The sequence below is a fragment of the Lepisosteus platostomus genome, chromosome 5 (genome assembly GCF_059453375.1).
Source record: "Lepisosteus platostomus isolate fLepPlt1 chromosome 5, fLepPlt1.hap1, whole genome shotgun sequence".
Classification (NCBI taxonomy): Eukaryota; Metazoa; Chordata; class Actinopteri; order Semionotiformes; family Lepisosteidae; genus Lepisosteus; species Lepisosteus platostomus.
Window position 1 is genome coordinate 23,329,422 of NC_142615.1, and position 12,003 is coordinate 23,341,424.

The 12,003-nt window shown below is 45.6% G+C and overlaps 2 non-coding genes and 2 pseudogenes across 2 annotated transcripts; 2 read left to right on the plus strand and 2 right to left on the minus strand.

The window, feature by feature from the left end:
• Positions 1-1,920: 1,920 nt before the first annotated feature.
• Positions 1,921-2,055, plus strand: LOC148665091 (U1 spliceosomal RNA; annotated as a pseudogene).
• Positions 2,056-3,784: 1,729 nt separating this feature from the next.
• Positions 3,785-3,903, minus strand: LOC148665092 (5S ribosomal RNA; annotated as a pseudogene).
• Positions 3,904-5,581: 1,678 nt separating this feature from the next.
• trnaa-cgc (transfer RNA alanine (anticodon CGC)) lies at positions 5,582-5,654 on the minus strand. Its single transcript has one exon. It is a non-coding gene; the product is annotated as a tRNA-Ala (tRNA).
• Positions 5,655-9,729: 4,075 nt separating this feature from the next.
• On the plus strand, positions 9,730-9,842 carry trnal-caa (transfer RNA leucine (anticodon CAA)). The gene is made up of 2 exons: positions 9,730-9,767; positions 9,797-9,842. It is a non-coding gene; the product is annotated as a tRNA-Leu (tRNA).
• The last annotated feature ends 2,161 nt before the right edge of the window (positions 9,843-12,003 follow it).

The following is a 12,003-nucleotide window of genomic DNA, read 5'->3' on the forward strand; positions in this document are numbered from 1 at the left end:
AACACATCTATTACTTTAACACCCAGATGTGACAGAACACATGTAAGACTTACACACAATGTGTGTATTTTTTTAAAAACAAGTTGTGCCAAAAACTAAATGAACACCTCCATTAAACTTAATGCAGAAGCATGTTGTCTATAATGATAAATGGTGCAAAAAGACAGGAATAAAAGTACCACTGGGATTTGATCCTAGGATGTCTTGTTTACTAAGCAAACACTTTTACCAAGTGAGCCACAGCAAAGCACTACCTTTTTTTAAGTGGTTGTGTTTTCATTTCATTTTTCGCTTTTGTACTAGAGTAGTAATGTTTCTAGATGTGCACGAACGTGGTATAGTAGGCTGACAGCAGGAACACGTGGCCCACAAGCAGTGACGGTATTAGAGGTGCCTGCAGTATGTTGGTTTGTGAGAAGCGATAAAGTAACTTGCCGAGGAAGCAGGTGTGCCTGATTTAATAGAGGCCATCGAGCAGAAAAAGTAACAGAAGAACCAACATAAATTCAACAGCGATCTTCTGCAGCTGAAAACACAGGCGAGACTTCTCCAGGAAACTCACAACCTGGGCATGACTTCACTGCACACTGCTGTTGAGAATGATTGGTGCAGTGGTGCACTGGAGCTGTGCAAGTATTTCTCTCGACACTGACTGACACTGCAGAAACACAGGGTTTGGGCTGTGGATCCATTTCCTCGTGGAAGAAAGAGACAGTAAAATAACAAGGAAAATACAAGAGAAGAAACTGAAAGAATTGTGCCCCCTGCAAAGTAGGAAGGACAGAGGTGGCCGGATACTTAAAACAGCTCAGCGGATAATTTGTAACGACATTCTTCGGTGACAATCAGCAGATGGATTCAGGTTCTGTTGCGCAGTTTGAACGTTTGTTCTCCAAAATCTGGTTCGTTATATGAAATGAACTGATATTAGATAGGAATAATCATTGATATAATAATTGATGTCTGGCGAAGGCAAATAACCTTTGTTCATGATTTGGGATGTGACTGGTTACATTTCAACAGTTACAACCCCCTTTATAAAGGGTTTGCACGTTCCCATGTTCTCTCTCTTCACTGCCTTCGTCCCCGCTCTATTTCACTTCAGCCTTTCACTCTTGCTTCCTTCGAATGAGGACGGAGCTGCGGGAGAAAGGGCGCTATAGAGGATCGCTGTTGAGAGCTGCTGCTGTGCTTTGACATCTGAGCTCTGTGGAAAACGATCTCAATACAATTCTGAAAAACGCGACTCCCCGAACGCCAGCCGAACAAGTCTCCACAGCCGAAGTGCTGTGTCTCTTTTCAGCTGGCGATAAACCTTTCCTCGATCCTTTGCGGACTTGTAAAACTGTTCCTGATCAGAATAAAAAACACTCACGCTAATACACAAGCACCACAGAGATGGAGGGTGAGATGGGGCCTCATTTAGGACAGCATACCACCGCTTAATTCTGTCTAATTAACAAGCATTGCCGCTACAACGGCATCTCTCCTGTCAAACTTCCTCCTGACGTGTTTGACAGGATCTGGGCCGTGGTGAACAGTGGGAAAGACGCCCTGTGGAGAGTGAGGAACATGGGGCTGTTCAAAGGCATCGAGGTCCCAGTCAAGGCAGCAGGTAGCCTGGCCCTGTTCATCACCCGAGAGAACTATTACCTCAGAGATCTGTGGAGAGAAAGGAGGGAGGAAGCAGAAAATCTGTGGGAAATAGAGAGCATAGGTCAATATCTCAAGAGACTGTGAAAAACATTATCATGTTTAAGTAAAGAATGTGATTTGCACCAGAAAAAAAGAAATTGTTGCTATGTAACTGGTATTGTGTCAAAAAGTAATGAGATGTGATCAAATATACTGTTTTAAGTATGTATATTAATGTAAAGCTTTCTAATTTGTGATGTCCTGTATTTTTTTTTAAAAGAAAATAAAGTTCTTCGGTTCACCCAGAGCGAGGCTCGGCCATTGCACTCTGGCTGTGCTGACCCCTGCGAATTCCCCAAATGTGGGAATCTCGACTGCATAATTTCTGGTAGTGGGGGACTGCGTTCGCGCTCTTCCCTGATGTTCTTGGTCCAATATTGGATACGGAAGAGTTAAGATTCGATGCCACTGCTGGTTCCCGGTTTCTTTTAGTTAGAGGTCCGGAGAAGCATTTCAGGCTGGTTACACTACTCCTTCCGGACATTCATTCCCTTTTCAAAGTCAGTCGTTTTGCTGTAGTCTGGATTATTTAGGCTGATTATAGAGGTTAGCCTTTATTTGGTCATGGGGGCCTCGGTACTGTATGCTAATTCTCAAGACAGTTTCACCCGTTTTCTGATTGCTAGGTTCTGTACCAGTGCAGACATGTCAAACAGTGAATGGCTGTACCTCTATTGGTGCTCAATGAATGAAATCAGTAATAAAGGAATATATGTATAGTTATACGAAAAACAAGTGGTTTATCGACTCATCTTCATTTGCAGATTTAGAGGCAGCTTCGATATTCGTTTTACAAACGGGTTTTTTTTTTATATGGGTCACACACATGCCATAGCAACAAAACATCTCTAGAGATAAGGCTACAGATTACCTTTCCATCCTCCAGGTTTTCCTCCCAAAGCCTACGGTACCAACGGTGACCCCTGCTGGCCAAGAGAGCACCTGGTAATCCCAGGCAGTCTCCCATCCAAGTACTAACCAGGCCCAACCCTGCTTCGCTTCCAAGATCAGACAAGATCAGGCACATTCAGGGTGGTGTGGCCACAAGCGAAAGCCATGGCGCCTGACTCGCTACTTGAAGCTGTGTGTGGCTGGGGCTCCGTGCCCCCCGAGCGGGACTGAAGGATCGTTCGTGTGCAACTCTTTGGAAAGGAGCCTCTTTCCAAATCGCATTGCGTACCTGGATGTTGGCGAATGTGCTCCCTTGTGTTGGCTTGTCCCGCACTGGAGGAGAACAAACAAACTGCTCGGAGGAGCACAAGGCAAGTCTTCACAAGACAAAAACCTCCAGTGCACAGCACTCAAAACATTTCTGGGCTGTCGCGTGTTTATTTCAGCACATAAAGCGCACCAGTCCAACACGTCGGCCGGGCGTGCGGCGCCTCCGCCCTCCTGTGGCCTTGCGGCGTCAGAGCAAGAGGCTCCTTCTCGCTGCCTTTCCGCTGTGTTGCAGAGCCCCGAGAGGGAACCTGGAGCGCACACTTTGTGGGGGGCGGGGGACCGCGTTCGCGCTCTGGTGTGAGTACTAAATCTCACGGCGCCAGCCAGCGGCCAGGAGACAAGTACAATATCGCGGGACAGGGGGGCCTCGTCATTGATTGTTACATATGAGACGGGGATTAGGAGGAGACCCCGACTGATTGGTAAAGGGGAACACTAACACCAGAGTGACACCCCCGGCGTCTCTTTTTGAGAGATGCCCTGGGATTTCTTAATGGCCAAGGAGGGTCGGGACCTCGGTTTTACACCTCCCCCGAAGGACGGCGCCTTCGTGCAGCAGAGTGTCGCCATCAGGATGTTGGGGCATAAGAAAGCCACACAGACTGCAGGGTGAGCGCTCCCTACTGGTCCCAGTCACACCTCTTGCAGGAGCAGCAGCAACCTGAGCTTTTCCGGGGGGAAATTTGCAGATTTAGAGGCAGCTTCGATATTCGTTTTACAAACGGGTTTCTTTTTTATATGGGTCACACACATGCCATAGCAACAAAACATCTCTAGAGATGAGGCTATAGATCACCTTTCCATCCTCCAGGTTTTCCTCCCAAAGCCTACGGTACCAACGGCGACCCCTGCTGGCCGAGAGAGCAAAAGCTTGGAGCACCTGGTACTCCCAGGCGGTCTCCCATCCAGGTACTAACCAGGCCCAACCCTGCTTAGCTTCTGAGATCAAACAAGATCGGGCACATTCAGGGTGGTGTGGCCTCAAGCGAAAGCCATGGCGCCTGACTCGCTACTTGAAGCTGTGTGTGGCTGGGGCTCCGTGCCCCCTGAGCGGGACTGAAGGAACGTTCGTGTGCAACTCTTTTGAAAGGAGCCTCTTTCCAAATCGCATTGCGTACCTGGATGTTGGCGAATGTGCTCCCTTATGTTGGCTTGTCTGGAGGAGAACAAACAAACTGCTCGCCTGCCCACAAGGCTCCGTCTCTTACCCGCTCTCCAGAGCCTGCTGCCTTCTGTGCTGTTCTCTCGGCACCGCTGCAGCGCACACAACCTCACCTCGTGTCGCGTGTCGCACCTCACCTCACCTCGCACAGCCCCCTCCTTGAATGTCTGGCGCTGGGCATGCCCCGCTCTCCTCCACCTTATCTTATGGTGTGTGACCACCGACAATGGCCACAATGCCGGGGAATGGCACCTGTAAAGTGTTAATTGGGTCACAGGAACAGCCCGTCTCGTCTCGGGGGCCGGCTTCAAAGACAATACAGCAAACACAGCGGGGCGGGGGAAGTAGACGACACGACACATGCAGGTACATTCATCTCCGGCGGGAACGAGTCATTTGTCGGTCTTTTCAAGTGCTGGGAGCCGAGTAATCCTTCGCTTGTATCGTTTCTCCCCGGTGACTAGATCTCACCCTGCGACTCTCGACAGGGCTCACCCATGGCAGCTCAGCAGGTGTGAGCCTAGCCGGCACCCGGATGGAAGATTCCCCCTGGAAAAGCTCAGGTTGCTGCTGCTCCTGCAAGAGGTGTGACTGGGACCAGTAGGGAGCGCTCACCCTGCGGTCTGGGTGGCTTTCTTATGCCCCAGCATCCTAATGGCGACACTCTGCTGCACAAACAGGCGCCGTCCTTCGGGGGAGGCGTAAAACCGAGGTCCCATCTCTTCTCCAAAATACACCCCCAGGACCTTAATTCTCTTCTCTTGCAGCCTGAGATCATGTCCTTCTTTTGGCTCCCTCCAGTTCTGATATAAAATCTCACTCTTAGATTTGTTAATTTTTGCAGAGGAAGCCAAAGAGAACCAATCACAGCACTGCAGAGCTCTGCTAATTGAGGCATTGTCAGAGAGGAGCAGGGTGACGTCATCCATGTATAGAGACGTATTTACCTCCATTTCTTTCACAGCGCCGTGCACCTTTTCATTGCTCTCACTTTCAGAGCCTCCGCATGGCACACGACTCAACATCAGGACGCGCATTGAAGTGAAAGCAGGAAACATGCACTGTGCAGATCCCTCATTAAGAGGTGAGTGGGTCTGTTCGATGCACAAAGAATGCTTTGAAAAGCATCAAAAGCAAGTCATTCCGAGTTGGTCATTTGTGTTTTCCATTCACATGCGAAATGCTGAAATGATCTCTCGGCTCTTCGGTTTTCATTTCTGCTCCTTAAAGGAATCACAGCACGCGTCGGCTTCCAGCATGGTTGGTCGGGACACAATGCCGGGGGTCGGAGAGAGCGATGTCTTCCTCGTTAGTATAGTGGTTAGTATCCCCACCTGTGACGCGGGAGACTGGGGTACATCAGGAAGCACATTGAGGTGAAAGCAGGATACGCTGCGACATGCACTGTGCAGATCCCGCCACACTAAGAGGTGAGTGGGTCTGTTCAATCACAGCGCTAGGCGAATCCCCAAACAGTGTGCGTGGCGACAAAAGAAGCCGGTCTGTTTCCACCTGGTTTTGAACCAGGGACCTCTCGCGTGCGAGGCAAACGTGATAACCACAACACTATGGAAACGGTGGGAAGCTGTTCCCAGTGGCCCAGTGCCGAGCTTCGCCAATGCGATTCAGCAGCTTCCAGTGCCTTTATTGGAGTGCGCTGATGGACCTTGCTCATTCTCCAGAGACCAGCATGCCTGTCATGGACAGAGCAGGAAAGGCGGTGCCACATTCTACAGCCCTCTCCACGCAATCGACGAAATCGGGCGACTGAAATGGAGAAAATCTCCTCTCCAGAAAGTGCAAATATCATCTTGGAGAGTATAAATCCTCTTGCCGAAGGTCAGCACTGTCTACGAGAGTACCCCTCCCACCTCCTGCAGGTTTCCGAGCTGCAGCAATGATCAGTTCGTCTCACATGCGAGAAGTCTTCAGGTGGAAACAAGAGCCCCCTCTTCTCGCACGTTTTGCACATGTTTGAGTGGTTTTAATGCGTCTCTTTCGTACATGGTGCTGATCTTTTGGAAAGCAAGAGCAGGTGACTCCTGTCACACGAGAGAGCACAGCCTTTTCCACCCCCAGCGTGTGTTTTGGTAACTTGCCACGATTGTATAGTGGTCAGTACTTTGTATTGTGGTCGCAACAACCTTGGTTCGAATCTGGGTCACGGCACAATTGGGCATCTGCCTGTACTACTTGCATGAATGAAGGCAAAAAAAAGCCAATCGATGTGAACAAACAGCACTTTACAGAGGAGTGCTGCCTGAGTGGATTGTTGATGAGGCCACTCTGACATCTTCTGTTTTCTTCAATGACTTACTCAAAGTGAAAATATTCAAGGCGATCTTGTCACTGTACTCCACGTAGATGATCTAAATGAAATCACAGTAGAGTACAGGACACATAGTGAGGAGCTCACGCAGTCAGTACTCTTGAATACGACAAGAGGAAAGGCACATTGTACATCTGTAGAACAGATTTAGCTTAATTGGCTTAGCTGGCTAGTAAACACGAGATCCTGCGTCCAATTCCCAGCGGTGCCTTTCTTCATGTCTTACTGTACAGAGTTTATCGTTATAGGCAAATCCCATGCCTTTTAATTTATGTGAATGCAAGTGTTCGTTTCCTTTTTCCAAAACTTGTTTTTAAAGAAATCTATACAGCTTGCGAAAGATGAAAGACAAATGTTGAACCCATGCCCCCAAAGAACCTGGAGCCTTAAGCCAGCACCTTAGACTGCTCAGCCACACTACCCGCTGTGCCTTGTCTCTTTGTCTAATTACTTGCCTGGAGGAAGCCGGGTGGCTCTTGCTCTTGTCATCCAACTTAGTGGCTTTATGACTGTGGAACCGACTGCACCTGCTTTTTCTGAGATGCTTCCCCTCTCATGGCGAGATCTCGACTTCTTTAACATAAAGTTTCTGGATAAAGTTTTCCTGTGGAGCAGGCTTCAGACCTCTGCGTACAGCACCCTTGATTTTTTTACAGCAGCTGCATCCGGAAAATTGTGCTTTTTACTTTGTATTTGAACAACAAAAATACATACAATACAAACAAGAGCACATATAACGTATCAAGAAAATCGCCAGGGGTTCATGCTATAATACAATTACATTTTATGAAAAACGATTGCACAAGGTAAATAAGAAGTGGGCAGTGATTCGTTGAATATACGTATATATCACGGCGAAAATACGACTATATGTATACAAATGCAGCCACTCAAAGTACACGGCACAGACACATACCGCGGGTAATTGGCTACGGCCTCACGCATCATGACGCAAAATACCGCGGTACGTGATTGGTTGACCGACAGTGGCACTCGTGGTGCGATATTTTGCATCATCGCGCTTCGCGATGCCCGAGGCCGTAGCCAATAACCTCCGGTACATGTCTGTGCCGCGCACTTTGAATGGCTGCATCTGTATGTATTGTACTATGTTTATTGTATCATTCGTTACACTGTGGCTGTGTTGTATATGCATTAGTTCATCGGATTGTGATGTTGTTTGATCCTGTTTGTAGGCTTTAAATTCTTTTAAAAGACATAATGACACAGGCTTCCTGGTTGACATGTGTAGCGGCAATGCTTGTTAATAAGACAGAATTAAGCGTTGGTGTGCTTTCCTAAATGAGACCCCATCTCACCCTCCATCTCTGTGGTGCAGCCACAGAGAAAGTATTCATGCAGGCTGATTTAAGATGTTTTCTTTTGATAAGGGACAGCTCCCAAACGGGGATGCATTTAGCTAAGCCTGGCTATCATGATCAATGGTCATCCATTGGCGCCTATCTGTCTAGGGAGTGCCGAATGGACATCTGGACTGCATTCCTAAGTGTCAGGAGTAAGTGACTCATATCTCACCTTGATCAATCAATCAGGGACTGGCAGGGCGTGGTAATACCCCGTGGGTCTCCAATGCCCGCCAAACTCTCAACCAATCAGCACACATCTGTGTCTTGGTCAAAAAAGGAGTGCAAGCCCAGATCAGGGCTCTCCTTGGCCATTTTCGCGCATCCTCAGAGACAATCACGTCTCTTTGTTCTAAGCGCGAGGCCGAGGATCCCGTACGTACTCAGAATTCTACCAATGTGAATGCTCCGCTTGATCAACGGCAGCCTACAGTTGGACCCTCGTCGACAACCTGAATAGCTTATTCAGAAGCAGCGCTGGACCGGGAACGAACCAGCTTCTTCCCGGGCAAAAGAGTGACTTGTGAGGACTCGCGGTCACACTCTGTGCATAGATACTTTCTACTAGCCAGCCGGACTGCTGGTAGATCCCCTCGGAGCAACGACTGCCCTGCGCGCCGCAGTCAGATTCCTCCACCCGTCCTACTCTGAGCTGCACCTCGACTGGTTGGCCCGTAGCCAGAGGACGCCGGGACAACGCCCATTGGACAACCGCTGGAACCGAGGCTGCAATAGAGCCTGTCAGCTGGTTTGGTGTTCGTGCCGGGAAATTCCAAATCCATACACAGTGGATAAGTAAACCCCATGTTCTACATTGCGTCTCGAGAATTCAATTGTACCTCAACACAAGTTGTTATCAATTTAATTCATGAGTATTGCATTTACTTCCGAATTTAGAGTAACAGTGGGTAATAACACTGATTAGCGATTTGGTAACCGAACGATATATATTGACATATATTCTTTGTTGTGTATCTCTTTGTGTTTGCATCTCTTCGAGATTATATACCTTGTATATTGATAACCCTCACAGTAAGGTCTGCCGCTTATATCCAGGCAGACTGGTATATGTTTGGTGCACAATTTATATTAATAACTGTATCTCGTGTATTGAACCCGTGTGTGTGCGTTGTTAGTTGTTCTGACGATTGATTTTCTAAAAGCCACAACGAACCACCTCGTGATTACTGCTACAATTAATAATTGTCTCAGTAAACCCATCAAACCTCTACACAGCTAAGGAAGAGTAGCTCGGAAAATACCCAACTCAACAAGCGAGCGCGTTGGTTGCTCTTGCTCTTAATGCAAGGAGCTATTTTTTTTTTTCGCATTAATCATTATTAACCAGAAACAGCTGCATATCTGGTCGCATTTGTGATTATGTCACTTCTCTGCTTCAGCAAGGTCAATAAAAGACTCTGAAAGTAGTAGAGAAAAACTTAATTAAAATCATATTAGCAATTCTGAGCGATATCTGCATACAGGCAATCCAATAAGAACGTTGAAATCTTTGAATATCATCTCTCTATATATTGCGATGCTTTTTACTTGGAGTAAAACTATTGGATTGAAGGGTTAAAATGTATTGTTGTTATTTGGAGAAATCAATGAACTTGTGATTTTATATGTTTTAAAAGACGGTCATGTGCACAGAAAAAAGACAGTTCTGATTATTTTTCTGGAGACGGAGCACTGATGACTTATCGAGCCAATTGATAAAGCCCACCCAGTGGATACTCACCTTGTGCAGCCTCCCGACAGACTAACAAAACGTGCCTTTTCACCAACTCAATTTATAATACGCCCCTCAAAACTCACAACCGAATAACAATCCATCCATATATTTGTTTTCCAAGATCCATTCAAGGCAACTTGGCTCTTCGCAAGCAAATAATTTCAGGGAAGAAACTCAGTTTAGTCAACTACTGGTGCATTCAGCACAACACGTGCTTGTGCTTGTCAGGGTGGCCAAGTGGTCTAAGGTGCCAGACTCAAGGACATGTGTCTTTCCAGCTGGCTTGGGTGTTCTGGTCTCCAAATGGAGGTGTGGGTTCAAATCCCACTCCTGACAGTTCCCGTTTTTACCTCTCTTGACTTTTTCCAGAGCTAGCTAACAGTGAATGACTGAAATATAAAAGCAGCAGAAGAAAGCAAGCAACTCAGTGCAATTTGTGAGTATTCTGCACTGTTAAAATGCACAGGTTTTCATACTTTTTGGAATTCGTAGCTCAAGAAGTGACTCCTGTTTCATTTTCTATTCACCAACTCGATTTGCATTCCGCCCCTCACACCTCACAACAGAATAACAAACGGCTTCATGTGCCACAGCATTCCCCTGTAGATTCGGTTTGCACTATGAATTAGGCGACCCCGAATGAAATATTTTAGTGTTGGCTCAAATGTGAGGAATTTCATGAACCCTCAAAAAGGAACGCTTGCAGAAAATGCCAGCAATTCAAAGCGTGTAGGCAGCATGAACAGACCAATTTTGCAATTTCTTTTATCGCGGGCGGTGCTTTCCGAGTCGATGGCTCTGCATTAGAAATGAGAAGTCCTGAACTCTAAACACGTTCTTGCCATAACTGCTACTCCTGCTGCTACTCCTTCGTCCTCGAAAAAAGAAAAGACAGGCATGTTTTGAGTCTCAAAATGATCTTCTGGATCCACAAGAAACATGTAAATTTGATTGATTCCGCAGTATTTTGGATGTACTGTACTTATAACTTCCATTGAAGAGAGATTTCATCAGTTGCATGAAATTGAAACTTTCGACTTTTTGTCTGGTATTGAAAATATGTTTAAAAAAAACCATAAATAATTTTCTAACAAACAACTCATGAATTATTGCCAGGATCTATATTTAGTGTTCGGTAGTGATAACACTGCTGATATTGATTGAGTAGAAATCTATGATGTATTGACAGCTTTATCTGAAGCGAGAAGTCCTAGAACGCCATCTATGAAGTTTAAGGATTCATACCAAGAAATACCTTTTGTTTCCCACCCCAACTGCTGCTTTTGCATTACACATTATGTGAACATTACCAGTTTTGGTAGCTTCTGGGCACGATTTTCCTAAACTGAAACTTATTACAAAATTCTTTAAGATGAACCATGTCCAAAAATCAGGACTAATTTTAATATCAAATGAAATTACTACCGAGGAAAAGGCTTAACTGAAATATGAATAAGACTATGCAAGCCTGAAAAATAGAACAATTCAATTTATAGAACTTATTTTTTTATTTTTTGAGAGATGGGCTCACACACCGGAAGACACTAACGTTTCTCTTCGTTAGAGTATGTGAATAACAGTTTAACCCCATTTGTTTGTAATTGTGATTCTGTTAAAATTTAAAAAAGCATCTATCAATAGTAAGAAAGTAAGAAATTGTGTTATTTCATAAACTGTAAGACATGAAGACATTTACAGGTTATATCCTTTGCTTTGTCTTTTAACGCAAACGGTCAGGATCCAAGCCCATGTTTGGACGGTTGTGTTTCTCTTGTAATCATCAAATGTCATTATTTTGTCCTTCAGTTCTTTCTCGAGTTGTACCATGGATATTTTATACCATCGATACTTTTCATGCTCTTTTGCATTTTCCTTCACATACGGAAAAAAACTCAAGGCATTCTTGTCACTGTGCTACACAGTACAGGACACGCAGTGAGTAATTCGCGCAGCTTTCAGAGGAATCCAGAGGGAGGACTCTTAATGCAAGGAGCTGTTTTTTTTTTTGCATTAATCATTATTAACCAGAAACAGCTGCACAACTGGTTGCATTTGTGATTATGTCACTTCTCTGCTTCAGCAAGGTCAATAAAAGACTCTGAAAGTAGTAGAGAAAAACTGAATTAAAATCATATTAGCAATTCTGAGCGATATCTGCATACAGGCAATCCAATAAGAACGTTGAAATCTTTGAATGTCATCTCTCTATATATTGCGCTGCTTTTTACTTGGAGTAAAACTATTGGATTGAAGGGTTAAAACGTATTGTTGTTATTTGGAGAAATCAATGAACTCGTGATTTTATATGTTTTAAAAGACGGTCATGCGCACAGAAAAAAGACAGTGCTGATTATTTTTCTGGAGACGGAGCACTGATGACCTATCCGAGCCAATTGATAAAGCCCACCCAGTGGATACTCTAACAGAACGTGGAAGAACGTTCACCATTGTAACCAAGGCAACCACAGGAACAACATCAAGAAGCACAATCAATTCC